The following is a 12,054-nucleotide window of genomic DNA, read 5'->3' as shown; positions in this document are numbered from 1 at the left end:
CGTTCAATATATTGTACAAACGTTAATTTTCAGCAACAGAGAAGCGGTCCCTACCATAAAAAATACCCGCCATTAACGATGATGAAAATACTGCCCGTAACGACGCAATGAAGTCTCGTCGACGATTAGATCTGCCAGCCGATTATTGCTGCTGATGCTATTTCAACCCCTTGGGATAAGGCGATGACCCTATCATTTTCACTGTGGTTAGGACACAGGAGACTGGTGTTGTGTCAGGACGGAACGAACTTTCTAGAAACATTTCCCCAACACGGACACACCAAGAAACACTCCCCGCCAAATGATCGGATCACATGAGGGAGACCATATCGCGGGGCTGATACTTAGCTGGCAACAACATGGTTGTTTTCGCGTCAAATGCTCACTTACCTTGTGGAGACGATCTCTTAAATAATTAACTTCGGCCAAATTTTCACTATTTCCAACCCTAAATGATTCACGGTTCACCCGACTAACTCATTAATATTTAATATTTATCGTCGAATTGGTTATGGGCTTTTATACGCGATGGTAAATTAGTACAAAAGTAATTTATATATTAATACGATAACGTGTGTGTTATTTTCTATGTCACACTAACATCCGGGTCGTTTAATTGTTATGTACTACCTTTCTTGTCATGAATACTTTTACCAAGAATTCTTCATAAGTTTTGGTTTCGGTTTCGATTATAGCTAACGTACCCAAGTTATAGGGATATATATTTTTTTTTTATTTTGGAAATTGTAATTTTATAATATAATTTTATAATCGATAGAACATTTTATAATCGATAGAACATTAACTCTATAACAATATCTATGAAATCTGCAAGAATTAAAATATATTTAAGCGTACTTTACGACCGGACTTTGCTGGGCGTTCCTGCTGGCTTAGATAAAAACTTTAGCAGTTTTAACAAAAAAAAACTACAATAATATCAGAGCATCTCTTTTTACACTGAACATCTATAGAATGCCGACATCAATATATTACATATGAATGAGTCCCCTGTAGAATTTCCACACGTCCCGTAGGTGTTCATGATTTCAACATGTAAAGCTGCCGGCTTATTTTTTACAGTGAAGCAAGCATTGCGCAAGCTCGAAACGTATATCTCCTACATCGACCTCCAATAACAAGTCCAAGTAAAGATGACTGCAAACAATTTAGGCATGAGAACGACTTCTTATTTAGATTTAGGTGTTACTAGGGGGTGCGGCTTTGCCCGGTGATAAAATACGCTTAAATATGACATTTTAATTTATCCACATTTCGTATATATTATTATAGAGTCGTGATTTCAAAAGTCAAATAAAGTATTTGGGTACCATCAGCTAGAATCGAAGCTGAAAGCAAAACTGCAGCATTCAAAGCTGGTGACGTTACCACTGTACCAACGTTGCACGTATATGAACTTCTGAAAAATTTTAAAAAATTGAAAATAAACTATAATATATGTACACAATTTTTCCAATTTCTTTCAATTCTAACTCATTTTTTACCCCTTTAAAACTATTTTAACCGGCTAAAGACCCATAAAAGAACGATTCGTAAAAAAGTCCAATCATTTGAGGCCTTTAGTGCCGCTCTGCAACGTTTAGTTTCGGGAGAGATTGAGCTTGAAAATATGGCGACAGACAGACAGACAGAAATACAGACATACAATTTTTTTTTTTATATTATAGATTAGGATTTTCATCCTAGAGATGTGTCACAAGCAATTTTTTAGAATCTAGTCCAACCTACTATTCAATTTATAGGTTGGAGTACAATGTATGAATTCAGACTTTTTCCAAAGTGTGTTAATGGAAGCTATGCAAAAACACTCATATCGTTTTCCATACTGTTCATGCTCATAACCAATACACTACGTTTTTTTACTCCTCCTCCTCCTCCTCTTCCTCCTCCTCCTACTACTACTACTAAAACGCATTTGTAATGCAAGAATATTAAAAGCACATCGGTTATTCATAAATTTCATGAAAAATTACGTGTTGATTGTTTATACTTAGCTGTCAGGTAGACCCGAAGTTGTCCGGGATTGTATGAGAATCAACAAATGTTCCACCCTACGATACTTTATTGTCATGGAAATCGGTGACATTGTACATTTTTATTAAATCGATTGATTGCTTGCTCTAGTTAGGGACCTCTCCTCACCGTGAAGTTTTTCGGAAGAAATCTTCATATCCCTCCCCGCAGTGATTTAGTCCACAGTACAGTTTAATCTACACTGCACTGTACAATATCTACTGTTGGTTGTATAAAATTATCTGTAAATAGTGTCTCCACTTAAAGTTTTAAATTCAAAAGTCAACTACTATGGTTCAACTGGGCTCTAAACAAGAATATTCATTTCAAAAGCGCCTCTATTCTATCAAAGAACCAATAATTGAGTTCATAAAATTATTTTTGCACTAACAGGGCGTTGCTCGAGACCGTATAAAGCAATGAGAAAAATAAAGTTGACTTTTATATATCTGTTATTCTCAGGAGAGAGGAGATCTTACGTCTATATATCATTTGCTATCTCGAGCAAAAGAATATTTTACGTAGCCTAGGACGTAAATTCCACAAATTATGCATGAAATGATTTTAACTTCCCTAGTACATGTAATTAGCAGCACAAATATTAAATAATTTTACCTTTCCTAGAACAGGTAATGTACAACACAGATTATAAATAATTTTATTTATCCTCTGACGGGTAATGTAAATATATATGGAATAATTTAACGTACTCTCAACCGGTCTTTTACAACATATATGAACTAATTTCTCCTCCCATAAAGGCCATCATAATTTTAAGAAAAATAGAATTAACTATATGAAGATGGATCATTAGAATTTCCAAATAAATGCGTAAATGCATTGTCTTGGTTAGTGATTAGGCAACGCTTGCTTCAACATAAAATGATTTTCACACCACAACCACCTCCGACACTATAAAAGCGAATTAATATAATTTCTCGAATAAGAATCGGCAGATTTTCCAAATAAATATGTAAATATTTTTTAAGTACGGTCCGTATTCCGTATGTCAGTTTCTTATTTAATAAATTATTATGCGACAGCACAGAATAGTTTAAAAAACGCTTCCCCCTCCCCATATTAAGAATGGTTTTCTAAATAATAATGTTATTATTTAAACACGGTCTGTATTTCGGATGTCAGTTTTTTTTTTTTTAATTTATTAAACTGTTAGGTGAAAGTACAGAATAGTTAAAAACATACACTCCCCATATTAACAATCGCTTTCCAAATAATAACGACATTATTTCAGCATGGCCCGTATTCAGTATGTTAGCTTCCCTCTCACCCAGTCCAAAAATATATATGAAATAAAGTATACATGAGATCGTAAAGTTCTTCGACCATTTCCAAAACTGACTTCATATCCTCCCTGTCTCTTATAAATATATATGAAATAAAGTAATTTGGAGATAATAAACCAATTCAGCAATTTCCCAGACTGACACCATATCCCCCACCCCGCTTCTCACTATTAAAAATATGAGTGAAATAAAGTATTTTTGAGATCGTAAACTGCTTCAGCCATTTCCGCGACTTACTCAATATTCTTCTCCCCAATATTCTGTGTCAGTTATTTTGTATATTTTTAAGGAGGAGGTAATGACTGGAAGGAAACTATATTGCGCTTACTTGACCCTTTTGCTAAGATCAAAGTGCAGTATCTTTTCTTGTGCAGCATTTCAGCGACCTTATTTACTGCCCTCCCTCTCCATAAACAGAAAAGGTGGTGGGAGTGCTTGGGAGAATAAACACATATTAATTCACCACACTCCATCTTCACTCAAAAAAAGAAAGTTTGATCATCTCTGGCGGCCTCCACTTTTATTAGCAACATAATGGTGCTTGTTCCACCCACCACCGTCATCAACATTATGGTTTTAAGACAAATGATGTCACTTCCGGAAAATGACTATAGTTTTTTTATTTCAAAATACACGGTTTCATTATAAATTATTTGTATTTTTTATATGGATACTATACTGTAAAAGCACCTGATTTAAAATTCATGCTACTCAAAAAATAAATATTTCAAACTGCAGTAAGTGATTATACAACACTTGCTTTATTATAGAAAAATCAAGAAATTGGATTGAGAAACGAATACTTAATGTTAACTAACACTAAACTAAAACAGAGATGATACATCGGAGGAACCTACCTTCTTTTTTCTCAGCAGTCCAGCGACCTCACCTCCACTCCCATTTGTTTTTTTAAGGAGGAGATAATGCCTGGAAGAAAACTGCTTGTTACTTAGTTGTTGTTTTTTTTTTGCTAAGATCAAAGTGTAGCATCTGTTCTAATGTTGCGCTTCACTTTTTTCTCGATTCTTTATGATTGAGACAATTATTTTAAATTGTTAGGAGAAAGTAAAGAATAGTAAAAATCATACCCAACCGTTCCCATATTGAGAATCGCTCTCTAAATAATAACGTTATTATTTCAGCCCGATTCGTATTCCGTATGTTATTTACTACCCTTCCGTCTTAAAGGTATATATAAAATAAAGTAAATATGAGATCGTCAAAAAAAGATATATAGGTTTGTCTTCGTACTTATAAATTAAAAAAACCGCGAGTAAAACATAAACGCAAAGATGTCGGCTAGTGGTTAATGTACATTTTACATGTAAATTTGTCGATGCCTGTACGCGATATACATGCATGTAAACAAAGATATTACTCGCTATAAACCATCCTTGCAGCATGAATATTATTTCCTGAGAATATCAGGATTATGTGGCCGATAGTTTAAGAGTTTACCTGTAAGATATTTGCATACACGTACGTCTACTGTTTTATTTATATAGAAGAAAAGATATTCCTTTGAATTAAAGTTAAACGTACAAAAGTCAAACATCATGGTTCAGTTGTGCTGTAAAATGAAATATTCATTTCGAATGCACCCCTGTTTTAGAACAGAATCTACAGTTGATTTTTAGGTTGCGCCTTTCTGCTTGTGCGGGTATAAAACTTGTTGTGACGTTACGTTGTATAAAAATGTCAACTTTAGTTAAAATCGGACTTATTTCTTTTATCGGATTTTTTTGATTATCGATTTTCGATACTTATCAAATGCATTCTGACACAAAACTTACGTTACAACATTCCCAAACACATCATCGTGTGAAATTTTTAAAAATTCGGCCCAGCCGTTTCTGAGTGCATAGAGAACGAGCTATCTCCCCTCCTTGCACAGAGATAAAGTTCCTTTTATGTAATAGCAGATATAAAATAAATACTACAAAAATAGTTTGATAAGCTATTGAGCTTTGATTAGATTATTTGAATCAAGAAACAGTAAGTTTGCAAATTACTTTTAAAAATATGACAAAATCCTAAGTTTGTAAACGGTAGTAGCATTGTCTCGTTCCATCAGCCATGGTTGGGCAAAAGATCAAAGAAATTTGCAATTGTATTTAGCATTAGATTTTCAACATTCAAAATAATTTAACTTTTACTTCTGAATTTTAGCATGTTCTTTATCCACTATGTATATATATATATATATATATATATATATATATATATATATATATATATATATATATATCTGTACAGCAGTAGAGCAGGGATAATTCTTGTTTGTTTCTCTTGCGACCTTGTCCCCACCCCCATCTGGTGGGTTAATGTTCGAGCGTTCTGTTCGAGTGAAAATAGAAACGCTTTTAAACGATTTTAATCGACGTTTTCAATAAATTCATTAAATGCAATTTATAATTCATTACTCGCCTGAAGACGACTCATCGAAGTCAGAAACGTGCGACCACGGCAAAGTTCTTTTTACACTCAAACAGAACGTTCGAACATTGATCCGCCAAATAGAAAAACAGATCGCAAGAGAAACAAAACAGGATTGATCCCTGCTGTTCAATGTCACCTGCTATAAAAGAAAAATGCTGCCTAAATATGTCTGCATTTATGGATATGTGCGTATATGTGTGTGTATTCATGGATGTATCTGTAGATGTATGTATATTCATGGATATATGTGTATATGTGTGTATTCATACACGTGTCTATAGATGCATGTGTATTCATGGATATATGTGTATATATGTGTGTATTCATGGATGTATCCGAATATATATATATATATATATATATATATATGCATGTGTGTGCATTCATAGATGTATGCATATATGTGTGTATTCATGAATAGAGACAATATATATATACATATATATGTGTAGATTTATGGATATATGTGTATATATTTGTGTATTCAAGACAATATATATATATACATATATATGTGTGGATTTATGGATATATGTGTATATATTTGTGTATTCAAGGATATGGGTGTATATCTGTGTGTATCAATGAATAGACGTGAAATATATGTGTGTATTTATCGATATATGTTTATAAGTGTATCAGGGATATACGTGGGTATGAGTGCATTTGTGTGTATATGTGTATATATTCAGGCATTCATGGATATATTTGTATATGTGTATTTATTCATCAATATATGTTTACAGTTTAATGAGTATTTATTTCAGTGTTCTTTTTTTTATTTTTATTACAGAAGAAAAAAAAGAGAAGAATGACGAACCCGTGTAAATCCATAGATCAGGAGAGACAGAAATGCTCCGTTTTGACTCGACACTCTGAAATGTTATCTCCGTGTTTAATTTCTTTCTATTGCCTTTGCTTTTTGCAAACACTTTTACCTCTATTAAAATTGCAATGAAAGCAAAAAAAAAAAAAAAAAAAAACACCGAGGAAAGAAACAAAAAAATAAATTACAGAAATAAATGCCAAAAAAATTCGCATTTCTTTTTTGCCCTCGCGCTTTTCACATGCCATATATTTTTCTTTATAACTTCTAGCACTCTCCGTCTGTCTTTTTTTATATGAAGGAGAAACGAATGTACATACATATATGTATATTATATAAACTTGTTTTGTCTGTCTTGTCAAAAACGCATATGCAACTTTCCATATTCTGATCAAGTATGACTTAGAACAGGTCATCATATGTATATGTTTTTCTAGAAATTTCCAGTTGGTATCTGGTGGGGGGGATTAATTAACTGAGAGAAATGCATTCCCAGTCTTCCTTAAAACATGCATGTAGGAGAAGTAAAACTCTGATGTAAAAAAAAAACTACGGTCTACTGCATGCTCTGTTTTGTGGCAGCCATTGCATCGACAAAGACTAACAGTATATAAAAGTGTGGTTGGTTCTACACAAAGCTTTCACCACTATAAACAAGTCATCTGTGTTGATTTCCGAACAAAGTAGTTGTTGTTATGTAGTAGGTCGAATACAAGAAAGTGTCGATCTATCTATTTATCAATCTATCTAACTGGAGAGATGGATGGGAGATGAATGTGAAAAATTTTGAAAGACTTTCAAAATATGGTAAATCATATTGCAGACACTTTTACCGGAAGAGCTGGTCAGCTGATCGGATCTGCGTGTAAGTCGCGTGATCAGATTAGCTGGGGATTTGAGGGTTTGAATTTGGACGTTGAGTAGAGCGAGCTGTTTAATATGTCGCCCCCCCCCTTTACTAGGGAGGGAGCTGACGTGTGTGAAAATAGGGGCCTAGAAATAACCATTCATTTTCCGTTCTTCTGCGATCGATATCTGGAAAGTGAATATAAGCTATATAAAACCAATCATCGTCTTGGAATCAATATGTTTCGTCCAAACAGGTACTAGACTTCCCTCCAAGAACAAGATGAATTCCAGGTGGAAGCTCAACTACGCATGAAGTTAAGGTATGTTCAAAATACATGTATCACACACGCACACACACACACACACACACACACACACCACACCACACCACACCCGCATATGAACAATTAGATAAGAATATATCATACATAAATAAACAGCAACAACATAAACTAGGGTTCAAATCATGAAGAATCACCAACCATAGACATTAAGTGACACGTATACACATGAGGATGAACCCTCCATCCCAAGTACGCATATCAACATTTAGACGATTATACAACATACACTGTTTTGGTACCTTTTTGGGTACACGACGATAAAACAATACGTGCAAATCGACGCGAGAGACAATATATATATATATATATATATGTGTGTGTGTGTGTGTGTGTGTGTGTGTGTGTGTATGTATGTATATATATATATATATACATGGTTTTATTACCGTTTTATCTAATATATTATATTATAATATTATATTAATATTATATATTATAATATGGTTATCCTGACGCTCCGCACTTCTTTGCTTACCTTGGAAGTGACGGCACACAAATCTTATAATACCGATGGCTAGAATTGTAAAAATACTTTGTTTTATTTTTCTTTCATTTTGAGCTCCTTTTTTCTCCCGTTTAACTTTTTTTTTTCTCCCATTTCTTATTCTGAGCTGAGAATTTATTTTATTTTCATTTTGAGCTCTTTTTCCGATCCGGCGTTACCTTTTATAGGTACTCCTGCATTCCTGCACTTTACGACCCGAGCTATTTTTAACGCTATTATTTAGAAACCTATTATTTAACATGGGGAAGGGAGGGTGTATTGTAACTATTCTGTACTTTCACTTAACAATTCAATTAAAAAAAAAGGTAAATAGGAAGAATCACTCCACCCTCGAGAATTCCTTTAAAATTACCACTCTTAAAGGTTTTCCGGGTCGCTGAAAACGAAAATAACGTTTAAAATTACGGCAAACGAGTAGTTTCCAAAATATGAAGAAATGTTAGTTTTAAAAAGTGGGGGATCACTTTTCTATAATAATTTAACGTAAAATGAACGTAAACTTTTTAAAACTAACATAAAAGATAACGCCGGATCGGAAAAAGAGCTCAAAATGAAAATAAAATAAATTCTCAGCTCAAAACAAGAAATGTGAGAAAAAAAAGTTAAATGGGAGAAAAAAGGAGCTCAAAATGAAAGAAAAATAAAACAAATTATTTTTACAATTGTAGTCATCCGTATTATAAGATTTCTGTGACGTCACTTCCAAGGTAAACAAAGAAGAGCGGAGCGTCAGGATAACCTATAATATAATAATATATATATAATATTATATACTATAATAAAAAAAAATTAAACACATATTTGCACTGCAATAGTATTGAGCACTCGATTTAGGTTTTTAATAATTACCAATTTTACTAAATATATATATATATATATATATATATATATATAGGCGACAAAAAGAAAGTCCGCACTTGTAATTTTTGTCAAAAACTGCAAATTTAAGCTCAGTTTAATGTAACTGTTAAAACAAACTATACTCGATTTGATTAGCTTTTATTCTTCTATAATTTTACCTGTTCATATTTGCCTTTTAATTAAAATATTCTAGTGTCCCCGTAAATTTAATAATTAGATTCAAATTGAAAAGGCAAAAAGTAACTCTACGCAGTGGAAAAATGTTATTTAAATGTAACTTTAGGACATTAATGCAACACAAATACAACACAATGAACTAGCTAATATTTAGTAGCATATCCATTCTGCAATTTGACAGTCTGCAATCTTTTATGAATTCCTTGAATTAGACTGCAGCAATACTCCGAGGAAAGGGCATTCCACTTTCCTTTTAATTTTTATCCAAAGTTATTCCAGATTTAAAATTTTATCATTGCGTTGCTGTTGCTTATGTAATTCCGTACGATGTCGATAGGATTGGGGTTTGGAGATTGTGTAGGCTAATCCAACCACGGAATATCATCCTCTTCCAGGAACCACTTGACATTGTCAGCTGTCTGAATGGGAGGATTATCCAGCATGAAGATGGGATTATCATCCAAATTCCAACCAAAGAAGGATAGAAAATGCTTAGTCAACATATTACCGTACTTGGTCGAATTAATTCGACCTTATAAACGCACTATAGTTCCTGGACGATTCGTACTAATAACGCCCACACCAAAACTGAACCTCCACCACTTTTCAGCGTTGAAACTCAGCAACTAGGATTAAATTCTTTATCTTTCCTCCGACGGACGTACTGCCTACTATCACTGCCTAGCGTACCGAACTTGCTTTCGCCGCTAAATAGCACTTTTGACTAATATGAAGAGTCATGATCTTCATTGCATCTGACGAAGTTCAGACGGCGCTTTCTGTTCTTTACATAAATGATTGGCTTGCGTCTTGCAATATATCCTCGCAAATTAAATTCCTTTAATCTGTTCTTGACAGTAGGAAAAAGGCACTTTTTAACAAGATAACACTGTTGTTGGATTGTGGAAGCTGTTTCAAAATTGTTCCTTGGGCTGCGGATCTTAATAGCATTGTCTTCCCTGTTAGAAGTAACTCTTGTACGACCAGATTTAGGGGTATCACGAAAACTGCCAGCGTTTTGGTGCTTTTGCACAGTCTTTCGTACCGTTTGCTCTCACATTCTTATCTGCGGCCGAGTTCTCGATTGGCTAAACCAGAAAGGTGGAGATTAATGAGCTCCTTACAATCACTAAGAGAAAGTCGTTGCATATGGACTAAATGTTAGGTTGTATAACCTGGAACAACAACAATTACGATTAAATGTACATTGTTGCCTGTTAGTGGATATTTTAAACTGATTTAGGCGCGATAATTTAAGCTTGTTTTAAGCGAATGTGTTACTGCCGATTTTCTTTTACCTCCTCAATTTGAAGTTATTTTTTTGATTGACGTGAACACTAGAATACTTCAATTAAAAGTCAAATATAAACAGGTAAAATTATAGAAGCATAAAAGGCGAATCCAATGAGATGTTGGTTGTTTAAACAGCTTCATTTAATTATGCTTTAATTTGCAGTTTTTGAAAAACTACAAGTGCAGACTTTCTTTTTACCGGCACTATATATATATATATATATATATATATATATATATATATATATATATGTGTGTGTGTGTGTGTGAAAAATTAAAAAAAAATGCAGTATTAAAACTTTAATTATATTACCATTATTAGCATCAACTGTTTAAAGAATTTTCAAAGACACAATTAGCAGACGATAAGTTGGTTTGTTATTTTTGTAGGCGAAAAAGCAATAACCCTAACTGTCAGATAAGATCTCCAACCGCACTGATTATTGACGGATTTTTTTTTTTTGCTTATTCTTTTTCTCTTGAATGTAACCTTCAAAACAGAACGGAAAATGTTTGTTTAACGATCAACAGAAACCAAGAACAATAACACAAATAACGTCTCTTCTGCTGTCAATTTCTCATCAATTTATTGGGCTTGTTGATTGGTTCGAGGTTTTAACATTTTCTGATTGTTTTTTATGAAAAGGAAATAAAAACAAAAAGCCAAGAAAAGAAATAATCGAAAGATTAATATTCAATTTCATTGTTGTAAAAACACATACTTTACATTCATGAAATACACACTTTTGCAGTTAATTTCCTGAATTGATGTTCAATTGATTTAAAATGAATACTAAAAACAATGCTAATAAAACTGGTGATATTGCCGATTTTAATTTTCAATAAGAACTTTAAAAGAAAAAACACACAAAATATTCCGTAAAAATTTAAGAGAAATAAAACAGAATCAATTTTCTCAAAATAATAAGAATAAAATGATAAAGATAGAAAAAAAAGCAATTAGAAACAAAAATATATTAAAATACTAGAAAAAATTCACATTATTTTATAATAAAATATTGTGAAAATTAAAAGAAACGTTCATTATTATTATTATTATTATTATTATTATTATTATTATTATTATTATTATTATTATTATTATCATTATATTCTATATATTAATAGGATAGTGTGTGTGTTCTTTTGTGCGTAACGCTTACACCCGGGTCGTTTAATTGTTATGTACTTTTATTTCTTGTAATACATAATTTTACCAAGAATTCTTCATAAGTTTTTGTTTCGGGTTTGACTATAGCTGATCGCACTTCAGTCATCTATTATTTTTATAAATATTTTTTTAAAGAATTCTTTCATAAGTGTTGGTTTCGGTTTCGATTATGGCTGAAGCAAATTTAGTTATATATATATAAACAAATCGAGCTTAGGTATTTCATACGATGTCAAAACATCGGTAATTCA

This window comes from Euprymna scolopes, chromosome 15, assembly GCF_053919585.1.
Source record: "Euprymna scolopes isolate OS-2025 chromosome 15, ASM5391958v1, whole genome shotgun sequence".
Lineage (NCBI taxonomy): Eukaryota > Metazoa > Mollusca > Cephalopoda > Sepiida > Sepiolidae > Euprymna > Euprymna scolopes.
This window is presented reverse-complemented; position numbering follows the sequence as displayed.